This window comes from Rhipicephalus microplus, chromosome 3 (assembly GCF_043290135.1).
Source record: "Rhipicephalus microplus isolate Deutch F79 chromosome 3, USDA_Rmic, whole genome shotgun sequence".
NCBI lineage: Eukaryota > Metazoa > Arthropoda > Arachnida > Ixodida > Ixodidae > Rhipicephalus > Rhipicephalus microplus.
Window position 1 is genome coordinate 88,910,320 of NC_134702.1, and position 13,793 is coordinate 88,924,112.

The following is a 13,793-nucleotide window of genomic DNA, read 5'->3' on the forward strand; positions in this document are numbered from 1 at the left end:
GAACCACGTTGGTGAAGTCTTGATTTTCGACATTGGTAAGGAAAAATGATTAAGAGGGAGCAGTGCACAATGCGATTGATAGATATACGATGAGAAGAAAAGATGGTAGGTCAGGAACCAACACACCAAGCATAGGTTTCTCCGTTTTTTTTTATAAGCGAAGGATTCATTTTCTTTTATACGGTTAATGAGGCTTCATCATCTCTTCATAGACACTGTTAAAAAAATGAAAGTGAAGCTTAATGGGGATTCTTAAACCAAGCATGCAAGCACCACACATACTTAATAAAACACGTGAACAAGAACGCATCCTGACACGCACGTAACAGCTCACCTGCTCATAGATGCAAAGTTGTGCCCTACGCTCCCGGGGCAGCGTATTTACAATGTGAGCGGACGTGTTTCGATCGCGCTCCGACGATATCGACAGTTGGCCGGTGCTTAGCGATGTTGCTGGTTTACTAGTTATCTACCGGCTGCAGCTGAAATAGGGATTCAGTTTTCCGAGGTCGTCGACGGCACCGCTGCCCGGCTATAGCTGCTGGCAGCCATTGATGGTAGTAACACCCCTGCCAAGGTTCCGACTTTTCGTGGCCTCTCCGGTGCCCTGCATGCTCCCAACTGGCGTGCCACTACCTGAGAATATGGACCAACAGGCTTCAGACGACCTGACTGCCTCGGTGACACCACTGACTTGAACGAACAACTCGGTTGCCGTTACCATGCCTTCAAGGACGCAGCTGCTGGTACGCGCCAACCCATTCGCCTCGCTACGGGAGCTCGACGAACAGAATAGCATTGAAGGAAAGGCTGAAGGTGCATTTCATCAAGCACGCGCAATTTCTACCGCACCGAATGGAGAGAAACGTGCGCGGGCTCGCTCTTCCGACGCCGGAACGACAGCACACTAGCATGCCCAGGGGTCAATCGCATGCGAGAAGCGCAAGTCCCACGCTCCTTGCTTTCACTCGTTACCAAAACGAAGAGGACGGTTAGATAGCAGTGGGCTATCGCCGAAAGCAGCCAAAAGCAGCGTGCGGCGGTAGTGGGGACGCCGAGCTCAGGTGCCCCGCGCATTTGTCAGCACGCCGCCATCTTTCGGCCTGTGCAACCACGTGGAATCATCGATGAGTAGCTTATACGTTGGGATAGAGTAATAACTCGCCGCAATTCGGCTCATCTCAACGTCTCTGACGATTACCGGAAGCCTGGGTTTGCTATTTAGGCCATAGCAACCAACTCACAGTCGATGCGGCTTAAACAGAGGTGTGCAACGCCCTGCTCGCGATAGCGTCTTTGCCAATCGGAGGAAAGGAAGTATCAAGCAAACGAAGTGCTTAATCTCGATAATATTAGAGGTAATATTGACAATGCTGGAAACATGACTTTTGAGGAACTATTGAACTCATTGCACTGCCGCAAGTGAAAAATTCTGCATGCTCGCCCACTTGATGACAAAGGCACTGCCATGATCTCATTTGAAGGAAACAGCTTACCCTATAAGGTCAGCTTACGGTCATTTAAGATCCGTATTTTTCCGTATCATGCACTAGGGGTCGTTTGGAACATTTGCCACAAGATGGGCATCCCAAAAAGCAATCCCAATGTTTCGGCAGCTAGATGCTCGACATGCGGCCTGCGGAAACACGAAGAGGGCACGAAGTGCCCAAACACAGGAGTGCCACAGCTGTGGTGGCTCTCACCTAACCACAGCCACGAACTGCCCAAAAAGACAAGTAAACAAGAAAATTGAACGAAAACACAAGCCTGCTGCCGAAAGGCAACGCAAAAAGACGAACACACTGGAGCATCAGCGCTACTCTTCTGCGACACAAGGTTTTCCAAGACCCATGCTCAAACCAACACGTCAGTGTTTTTATACGAGGCTGTACAGCCAGAAGGCACTAGAGACACCACATTCGCGGATGTAGTTTGACAAGTGAACATGTCGCTAACTGGTTATAGTAAACGTATACCACATACATCAAGCTCAACACTGACCTTCTGTATGCCGCAGCCCGCCTCTGTAGGAGGGGCGAAGCGCCCACGATGGGGCGTCCACTTACCAGCGACCATTCACGTCCCCTGGCCTCAACGACACTCCGAAAATTCGAGCAGCGACAACACTACCGTATGGCTCAAATATAGAAGTCCATTCATGAACAGCCTATTACTCGGGCTATTTAAAAATGCGTCCAAACTCATCATGCTTTTCAGCATGCTCTCGCTCGGCCCAACTTCGACGAGAACCACTCCTCATGCAACAAAGCCTTACCATGGCTAGCTTTCCAAAATCATCGCCATTTACAACTGTCTTGCAGCGTAATTTCCGTTTGCTTCGTAGCAAGAGGGCTAGAATGACCACTTCGATCTTCAAAAAAACTGTTGTGTGGTGGTGGGTATTTGCGTCCGTTTATTCTCTAATGTTGTGTAATGTCGTTGAATGTTGTCAGGTGATCACCCCACGACCATTACGATTGTTGCTGTTGAGGCTGTAACATTGAGATTATTACTGACAAATAAGTACCCCAGCCTGGCGATTTTAAGCCTGTGTTATTCGAACTTGTACCACATGGAGGCATGTAAAGCATGCGGGGAAAGGGCCACACGGCGGCACATGATTTGGGAGTGTGCCGGAAAAGTTAATCTCGCTACCGCCGCTCCCTTCGTGACACATGTTAGGCAGGGACGAACTCCGAGGTCAATTGCTGCTGCTACCGCCACACGAGGGCAAGGGCCGGCCTCCGCCGCGGCTGCAGTCACTGTTGCCGATCGGCGGCGTCGGTTGCGCTGCCCCTGGAAGGCGGCACTCAACGGCGACGAGCTGGCCTACCAGCTTTGGGCCTTCCCGCAAGCCGAAGATGCCGCCCGGATCCAAGGACTTCGAGCGGTCTCTTGAGACACCGCCATCATAATCGATGGAGGGTGGGAAGGGACAGGGGCTGATCCCCTTTTCCACCACCTCGCCCGGAGGAAATTGCCGGATTCGAAGGAAGTTTATTCATTTATTCTTTCATTCCAGAAATACAAATGACACCAGTCCATTGGTCATTGCCCTTCAAGAAGTCAACAGCCCTGTGTTTAAAATAATGAGCTATGATGGCTAGGCTATGACTGAAAAACAAGCTACATAAACAACGACCGCATTGTTTGCTTGACGAGGAACTACACACTTGCAGATACGCAACCATCGTTCAGCACTACTCTTACTGTTGCCGGCTGCTGGCTGGAGCGTACATTTTTGTCTTCTCCGTTTGCGTGGTTCCTGAAAACACTAGAAATAAAGCCCATAAGGCACCAGTTTATCTAAGCTTCATATCGCAGTTAAGGAAGATTTATTCACAAGATGTCATATTCTTGTGCAGAGATTTCAACTCTCAGCACGCCTCGTGGGAATACAACTAATGCAGCCCCCGTGGCGGGCGCGTCATGCAGGATGCGTCGGTGTACAGTCTCGCGCTTCTAAATGCGCCCTAAACCACACGAGGCTGGGACAGGCAGTTTACCAAGCAGACACATCAACAGAATTCCTCTAGAGCACCCGCCCATAGCTATTTCAGCGGGAGGAGCTGGATGATTGCCCGGCATGCGGACACTTCCCCATACTCATACGATTTTCGAAGCTTGGTAAGCCACCCTTGCTTATCCAACCCCCATTATATCTTTTTAACCTCATGTGTCTGTAAAGCGGCCACTTCCCCGTACTCATACGATTTCCTAAGCTTGGCAAGCCAGCCCTACTTTATTCAACTTCCGTCCAATCTCTTTAACCTCGTGTGTCGGCAAAGTAATGACCAGCATGGTCAGCACATACTTGATGTGGTACCTTGAAGGTCGCGAACTTTTGGCCCCTACCATATACGGATTCCGAGCGGACCTATCAACTCAAGATGTACTCCTTCGCGTAAAATATTACGTCCTCGACCCTAACTCGGTGCACCCACGGGCTGTTGTACTGGGTCCCGCGAAGCAGGTTGGGAGTCCTCCAAGCAGAGTAAGCTTCACTACTGTGCGACATGTCAGAGCCCCGAAGCCCGCCTGTCCCGTGTTTATAAACCAGTGAGTGGCCGGTCGGCACTGGGGATCGAACCCCGCACCTCCCGTAGCTGAAGCGGGCGCGTACGTGCAATGCCATAGCTACAATAAGGAAGTGTTATAGCAGTAGACATACGCAAGGCATTTGATGGTGTACCACACAGTACCATCACGACGAAAGCACGTGTCCCTGGGATTCAAGGAAAAATATATAATTTCAAGCGGTCTTCCTGGAAGGGCGAAGCTACCAAGCTGAAATCAGCCAAGATGCAAGTATCGTACACGCCCACTACGTAGGCGTTCGCTTGGGCTAAGTGATGTCACCACCATCTTTAACATAGCCTTGTGCCTGCTACCAAGACGCCTTGCGGACGCACCGGGCCTGAAGCACGTGATGTATGCCGACGATGTAACCGGGTGGACGCATCCAGAATCCGCCAATGAGCAGGAAGATAAGAGCTCTCAACTTTATTCAAGACTACATAATGGAAGTAGGTTAACACACCACTCCGTACAAAAGAGTGTCGTCGGTCATGGTAACCGAACCACGTATGTCGAACCGAAAGAAAAGTGTTTTTTAAACTTCACATAAGCAATCAACCTATATTAAGAAAATTCACCATCCGAATACTATGTATGCATCGAGACAAGAATTGCACAGCAGGCACTTGGTTCCAACGCGTGATGAAGACTAGCAAAGAACTCTTTCATGCTTTACGGAGTCCCTAACCACACTCGTGGAGCAAACCAACGTGAAATGTGGCAGTTTTTTCAAGTTTTTTTGTGTTTCACGCATTATGTAAAGACTGCCGTATCACGCTGTCAACCGTATGCAGAGAATGAAGCTCTACCAGCTACTTAACGAGGCCAAGCGCATGGTTACCGGACTTCCACGGTACGCCGACCCAAACTGAAGCATGCTCAACATGCTGACCGAGCTCGTCCACATGCACATCCACAGAGAGGAGACGAGGCTTCGCGCAACAAATGCCGGGCGATACACGCTAATGCTTCTAGGGTATGACATGAACACACTGACTTTGTGGCCCAACAAAACACGGCCAAGAGAAATCACGGTACTTACGTATGGCAAGCCACTTCCGTAGAATAAGGACCCTAATAAGCGAGTGCGGCTCCTTCACTACGCCAAGAGACATGTTCCCTTCGTACGAGTTCCCTTCCCATGACTGAACGCATCGTATACATGAACGATTTACTTCCTGCAGATGGTACCAGTAATGCTTGGTATGCCACTGCGTGGTACGGCCAGACCAATGTAAATTAGAGCTGATGTTATTATGTTTGAGCAGAATTGATGCACAGGACCTGAGCAGAGCTAGTGGCCATCTTATATTATTTAGAGTGGGCCCTCGAAATGTCACCTGAAACTGATCCTGTTCATCATCGTGTGTACACTGATTCCCAGGCTGCTCTTCGGGCATGTGCTAATGTTCTTGACACAGATACTGTATTCAAGAAGTTCTAGCACCAGGCATGCCTGCTCCATGAATGCAGTCATGATATTATCCAGTGGGTCCCCGAAAATTGCGGTATCCCCGGAAACGAGATGATTCATAGATTAGTTCATGCTCATCCATTCACCGCGATAGCCAGAGCTTTCGACATTCGCTCCGCTTTTCTGGCTACCCCACCCGAGCTAGCAGATCCTGTAGCAGATAAGCACATTACCAAACAATGTCGTGCCACCTACCTCACAGCAGTGGGTAATCCCCTCTCATTATCATCGCTTCCTTCGAAGGTATTCGCACGAATTGTGTCTGCCCTGCTTCGGAGAATTCAGGCAGGGACACTGCTTACTTTTTTCTTGTTGAAACATTTTCACAGGGGTGACACACCACCAGCCGTGACAGCTTTCTTCTCTACGTGCTACTGCCGGGCTGACCTCAACCACTTCTGTTGGAAATGCCCTGAGTACAACCCACCTAGGGTTCGTGCCCTGGCCAACATAAGACGGGGACCCTGGGCTTCTCTCCGGGCACAAGCTTCCCGAAGCATTCGCCCCCATTTCGGGTCAGTTAGTTCTGCCGAGCACTCATCTTGTTCTTCCATGACGCGGCCGCGCCACTGGTCGGAGACCTGCTCCGCGACAGCCACAAAATTCAAGCCATTCAAGCGACCCCCACTTGGCTGCCTCCGTGAACTTCGTTAGTACAATGGTGGCAGCTCTACCACCTCCCTCTGCTACAGTGTCTTGTCCTTATTCACCACAGCGTCCTCGCCTGAAATGAAGTAGCATATACGCGGTTTCATTTATTCATGCACCCTATACGCTGCATTGTAGCGAAAGAATTCCCCAGACAACTAAGGTGTCCAGGTTAATCACTATGTTCCTCGAAATCGTGCTCCACGCCTCGACATTGTTACCCCATTGCACCGGTAATAGATTTTATTCTGGTGTCTTACATTTAGAGCATGCAGTATTGCTTTTCCAAAGTTTTCATTGCGGGCACTCCACAATGTTCTTTTATGCCTTTTTCCAGTAGGTGTGCACTTGGGTAGCCAAGTGAAACAAGAGCTGCCTGTTTAGGACTCTCCCCACAAGAGCATGAGCTAAAACATCCGAAAGCCAACAACTACCGATACGAAAAGTAAATAGAAACAGATAACAAGACAGAAGGTGAAAAAATAAACAAAACATAGTGAGGAACAAGTAAAAAAACAGATACAAGAAACGGAGAAGGTGAGAAAATAACGAGAAGGGAAAACTTAAATAAGAAGAGACGCAGCACGTTTCCTCTCATCGAACTATTCACGTCATTCCAGTATCGCATCTGTGAAGATGATCATTCACTTGCCTAATATTTTATTGCATTGCCTCACCTTGACCTTTTTCACGAAATCTATTATCGTAACAGCCATTTGAAGGATGCCCTCTTTCATCCATCTCGCTTCATATCACGAAGGACCAATCATTGCTTTATGTGGCCCTACTATTTTGTCATACCAGAGTGTACAATGATTCATTTGTTTGGGCGGAGTAAAAGCGCCGCCTGGAACCACTTTCCCGCCGTCATCGCCTGTATAGTGGACCAAACGGACTTCATGCTTGCCGTACAAGATGTCCTGCATTTTTTATTTTTTGTTTCTCTTTTTTTACCTGTAATAATTATTGTTCACACTACTGTTTTCTGTGCTGCCTTATGGCCTCAAAATTAATTTATTAAATAAATAAATAAGCAAAAATAAATAAATAAGCAAATATTAAATAAATAAACAAATAAATAAAATTAATGGCGTAGCTCTGTGCATTACGTATGCTTTCAACACCGCGAAGCACGAAACTACAGGCTATAGCCTATTCTTTTTCTTATGTGCACGTTCCCCCCGGTTCACAATTGACACAGTTCACCTTTCTGTGAACACGACAACGTCACTGTTGCTGAGACGCTTTGCTTTGCCGAAGAGGCCCGTCGAATTCAACTTGAATTGAAGTGTCAATGCTGTACACTACATAATAGGCGACTTGGCAACCGAGACCGCTGGTCAAGCTTCTTTCACGTTGATTAGTATATGCATAAATAAAGTTCCCGATGCCATGATCTCAAGTTTCACCACTTTCAAAATTCAAGTGCTCAATTTTATTTTTAATCAAACTCTGATCAACTGAATATTTACTCATTTACAAACGTCTAGAGATTTTTTGTGAAAAAAAAAAGCTCCGTCTAATCGGACAACCAGTCAAACAATAATGAAGTATTTCAATATCTGAAAGTCTATTGCTCCTCTCCTATATGCAAGCTACAAGAGCGGAATCTTTGTAACCGATAGCGAAGAGGTGAGCATCAAGTTGTTTCGAAACCAATGTTTGAAAAAACAAAATGTGTATATTATGTCTCCAGGAACTATACTTCACACAATATTTGGCTGTAATATTTCACTACTACCCTGTTCTCAATGCTACGCATATTGCTATTATTTTTGCGGCCCTCCTTTCATGCATTGATAAAATTCCTCGACTTCTTGAGCGAAAGGTTCTGTTCTGTATACTACCCTTCAGCGAGACACAGCTCGAGGTGTTACAAAAGGTTTGAGACCACTTTACTGCCCAGCTGCAAGCAAGTGAAGGCTTTCGAAAGTTGAGGATTTTGACACTGCTGCACTCCAGTATCTGCGAAAGCAAGTACCACTCTAAGTGCAACAGAAGACAAGACGATTGCATCAAGCACAACTCCCAGATATGCTCACAGTGACGCGCCAGCATCATACCGGTCTGTAAAAAAGAAGCACGAAGTCTGGAACCCGTAACATAGCACAGACTTCAACACATAACACAAGGATATATATTCATGATAGTGAAGATGGCTGAAGCCTAGGCCCAACTTGACCTTGACATAACTAGAGCCAATATTTTTTTTGTCTCCCTGTCACCTCAGTAACCTTGTTTGATTATTTTAGTTGTAGCGGTCGAAGAAATACCATGTCTCACGAATTTGTTGAACTGGAAATCACTGCGGCAATCTAAAATTCGAGGAATTCACACAAAACGAAATAACTAAATTGCTTTCCGTGTGTGCTCATTTATTTGCGCTGAAATACAAAATTATTGTCTACGTGCATTTCACAAATGTGTCTATCCACTGAAGTTGACATTCCAATTTCTTAGTAGGTTGGGAACTGTTCTCTGCCGTTGGAAGTAAACCCTTTTAAAACAATGAAAGTAATATACACACCTCCATCGAATTTTCATGCGCCGAATTTTCATGAATTGTTCTTTCTGTGTGTTTTGCTTAGCGCTCTGGTAGAGAGGAAGCTCACCAAAAATAGAAAAAGAAATGCGTGTGCTCTCTAGAAAAAAAAAAAGACAACTCGTTGAGAAACTGAAGAAACAATTTTAGTGGTACGTGAAACCTGTATGCACACATCGTTTAGCAGAGGTCATTGTCGCAATAAACACGTCAGTGATAGAGCAAGAATAACCCGCCCAGCCATAACTCGGGAGACGAATGAAAGACCTAACAGATTCGCCTGGGTGAAGCGAAGTAAGTGTTATTACAAAACTATTAAGAAATAGTATCCTCAATGGAAGATAACTGCAGCCTTGCGGCTTCACCAATCTCTCTGCTCGAAAGAACTAAACAGCCACAAACCCAACTCATGTTCAATGCACAATATGAAACACGTGCCTTTTTTTTATTTATCTAAAGGCTCGTTCTCATGCCATTCACTAGCTCACTACAGGAAAAGGCCTTTCGCAAGGGCTTCTGGCCGTTCTTGTCATTAACCCTTCTCTTCATCTTATTTAAATGTCGTTTTGTTTTAGTCTTTAGAAACGGAAGAAAGACGTGGCAGCCCGACCTTTGACACTATGTTTATAGCGTAGGGACCTAATAGCAAAACCTGCAAACTGTGAAATCACTTATTGGGCAAAAGCCAGCTCTGCACAATATCTCTCCATCGGCTTCCAACCTTAACCTAACTGCGAATCCCGAATTGATATTCAATACTCAAGGGCATAAGCAGTAAAATTTTCACTTTTTTTTACGCCACTCAGATGAGGACATCTTGCAACAACACTTGACACTTTTTTTTAGCACCCGTGGGTATAAAAGTACCCAATAAATCCTTACAGTTGCATTGTATCTTCAGAGCATTTGTGAGCTCCACGAAAGCTGTGCAAATATGATTACCGTAAGTAACACGAATTGCCATTATAACTAGAAAAGCATGCTAAATGAACTTCAGTTATTTCTTTTTTCGTGAGTCTTCAAGCGCCTTGGAGTTTGTTTGTTTTTCGTACATCGTTACGAGCGTAAGTTTTACAGAAGCACCCTTTTAATATTGAAAATTAAGAATGACACTACCTTCTTGCAAAAGACAGCAGTGCAAACTTTAGACTTTTAATTTTTGTTGCCTGATACTCTCACGTACATAATTTAGCCACAGCAACAATTTCTGCATGCCGTGAGGTGTGGACAATGACGGTTGTTCAGTCATTTACCCAACGCTCAGCATCGCGTATTTTGGAACGCTCAAGAAACTCTATCAGTCGTCGATATCTTTCACGATTCGGTCATGTCTATTCAAGCAGAATAATTTTTACGATTGAGCACCACTGTTCACTAAGAGGATGATTTTTATCATATAGTACATTTAGCTTGTCTCATGACATAGGGTCTCTATTCTATTTATGGTGGTCAGTGCGCTCGTCTCTTCAACTTCTTCTCGTCATCTTTTCTTGTTTTCTGTTTTTTTGTGCTTACTAACTGTACAAACCAACTGGGAGCCCCGCCGCGGTGGTCTTGTGGCTAACGTACTCAGCTGCTGACCCGTAGGTCACGGGATCGAATCCCGGCTGTGGCAGCTGCATTTCCGATGAAGGCGGAAATGTTGTAGGCCCATGTGCTCAGATTTTCCCTGGAGGCTCATGTGCCCACGTTAAAGAACTCCAGGTGGTCTAAATTTCCAGAGCCCTCTACTACGGCGTCTCTCATAATAATATGGTAGTTTTGGGTCGTTAAACCCCACATATAATCAAACCAACTGGGAAGCCAAAATGTCGTACAAAGTGGTTGTGTTTGTGGGAGATAGCCTTCTCAATAGCCGCAAGGATATGAAGTTGGCACTCGAAATGTTACTGGGTCTCTGACTCAGGCCCTTCTCAGAAGGAGAGGGCCTAGGCCTTTCATTTTTTCACCTCCTTAAAATAAATTTTGATGCAGAAGAGTGTTTTACCAAAAATAAATTATGAAAATGTGTGTTTTTCTAATATCCACAAGGCCTTCAACAGAACCCCCTTCACCCCCTCAAAAAAATTCTGACTAATGGCCTTTGTCTTCGCAGTGATTTTCCTTTACTCACTTCTGCATACACATGTTTTGTTATTTTTCACCTGCTGCTCCCTTAGAAGCGTTCGTTGGGTGATGATACCTCATTGCACCTTCTGTTGGATTAGTGCCTCAAATGCCGCAATAATGAGCAGTAGGATGTGCATTCAACTCCCTGCCACGGCGCCCATATTTGCATCGAGGTCAAATGAAATACCATCCGTGCACTTTGACTCAGGCGCCTTCTAAGGAACACCAAATCTTCACATTTTTCCAGGCCTCTCTCACAGTACAGTGTGTCACAAATACATTGGAGTTTTTTCGCGTACAGACCTCAGAACCTAATTACTTATCTTTTCCCTTGCCCAGATCCTATGCCTAATCGTTGCACTTGTTGGCAACGCCATGTCCGTGTACGTGCCGACATATGCAACGCCAGTGGCCAGCTACCCCGTCGTGCCAGCAGTAGCGGCTGTGCAGACCGCTCCCGTAGCGGCTGTGCAGACTGTTCACCAGGTTGTGCCACCTACTCAGACTGTCCAAAGCTCGGCCATTGTCCACAACGTGCCTACCCCGTACGGCTACCGCACAACCGGCGTTAGCCACACCCACAGAGTCGACGTACACCCAGGGCGTGTCCACATCCTGCAGGGGTTGCTTCCATATGGCCTTAACTACGGCTACGGGCTAGATGCGTTTAGTTACCCTACCGTGCTCAAGAAGTGGTGAGTCGGGACGCTAAGATTTCCTGCCTGTCTAGCAGCACAGTTTCTGTCCGAGGCTCTGACATGACAGAGTTAATGACAATGCTGTCACACTTGTAACACTTGAAGCCTGGGTCAGGCGGTACATAAAACTGAGTAGAATGAACCAGTCAAAAGGTTTAGTCTCAAGTTTCAGGTTTATTCTTTGCCGGTGGCAAGTTGTCTTTTCGTCCGCTTGATGCCTAATTGGAATAGGGAAGTCAGAGCAAGTTTTTGTACCCCTTTTGAAGCGTGTTCTAATGGCAGAGTGCAGGGTGGGAGTCAAGTGTTCCAATGATAGAGTTGGGAGTAGATTCAGAGCAGAAGTGTCTCTGAGGAGCAGTTAAAGTTGCTCCACCGAAAAGGATGCAGTGGACCGGAACCCGCCATGCCATAGTCCCTTGGCGGTGACGGTCCGGGGGCTCGACCTCTGCGTGAATAACGCCTAACACGTTCGCCCAATTGGGGGGTGCCACCGCTGTCTTGTGTTTTGGCAGTAATGATGAACGACATTGTCGACTGGGCAAATTAGCTCGTCGCCGAGTGACACCGACAACTAAAACCACCGCGTATGAGCGTATTCAACAAAATTTGGCATCTAATTTGCGAAATAGAATGCAACACGCAGGGCATTTTGGGCAACTCAGGGACTTCCGCTTCTACCTTGCTTCGCATATTTGCTCCGGCAGCGCGGATTGTGTTTTAATTGTGAATTTGGAGGCATTTCTCTAGGCCAGAGTCGAGTGCTCGCTCGCCGAGTCCACTGACGGCTCTGGCTTTTGCCACGTCTGTATTCCTATTACCACGCTACACCTAAAAACGTACGAATAATGTAGCTTATCCCTTACTTGGAATCATTATATAAGGAAGTGGCACACATAGCATATCCCAATTACCACCCTACACTCAAATGTGTACGAATAACGTGACTTCTCCTTTACTTGAAATCACTATATAAGGAAGTGGCATACATAGCAACCAGCGACTGCGTATGCAATTTCTCCAGTGTTGCATTTGTCTCGCTGGTTAGTTTGTAATCTTGAGAACTCAAGTTTTTTTCTACTTATTTAAATGAACCAAGTAATTCATAGCAAATGAGACTGACGTTATGTTATTCGCAGAAAATCTATTGCATGTGTTCATGTATACCCAAGGAACGTTGTTAAGTATGTTTACGCAAGGTGCTTATGGAACCATTGCAGGCCAGCTGATGGATTCGTTTTGTTAGGCTCGTGTGATGGGATACCATTTTAAAATTTTCATGCACTTTATTCACGCAGCATAGTTATTTTTGATAAACTTCCGGTACCCCTCGTAAAAAGCATGTTCTCTATAGTAATAGAATAGAGCTAAGCAGGCACATAAAATTAATCATGGTGAACTTGGTTTTCTGCGTAACACTAGAAACATGGACACAAACAAGGACTAAAAGAGAACGAAAAGGCGGCCCTGTTTTTCCTTCCTTTAATTGCTCCTTTCATGTGATTGCGTTTCTAGACTTGCGCGGAAAATGAAGTTCACGGTGCATCCTAAGCAACTGGCCTAACTTGCCGTCTTACTCCATAAAATGACTGTACGAGTTTATATAAAGGCATTCCTTTCTTTGTATTATGACTACCGAAAGGATGAAAAAACATGGAATAATTTCGGTTCACGAGAGATAAAGTGACGATCTTTCACTCCATGTTCTGATCGGAACGCACTTCGCATGTTATACTCAAACAATTGTTATGTATATATTCTAGGTGCTCCTCCTCCTTACTAATATATGTGCACGTATCAGATATATATATATATATATATATATATATATATATATATATATATATATATATATATATATATATATATATATATATATATATATATATATATACAGGCGCAGTGGCATATCGGCTCTTTTTTATGTATTATTGCAGTTAGAACCAACACAAACATGTGAATAGTGACGTTTATGTGAAATACCACTGTAACAGCAGAAAAAAAACTGCAACTGCGTACTTTAATCTCTCGACTATGCCAACTTCTTTGCTCGATGCTACGTGTAAAACGAACTGGTCTAGCTTGTATAATCCTGCATTTGTTAATTGTATGGTTCCGTTCTCAAAGAGTTCGAAACATTACTCCAGTGCATACTAAATAAGTTATATATTTCTTTTTTTTTTAGATACCTCAAGCACTGAAGTGGGGCTGCTCATCCAGGCTCTCTCATAAACGAAGGTCCCCTGCA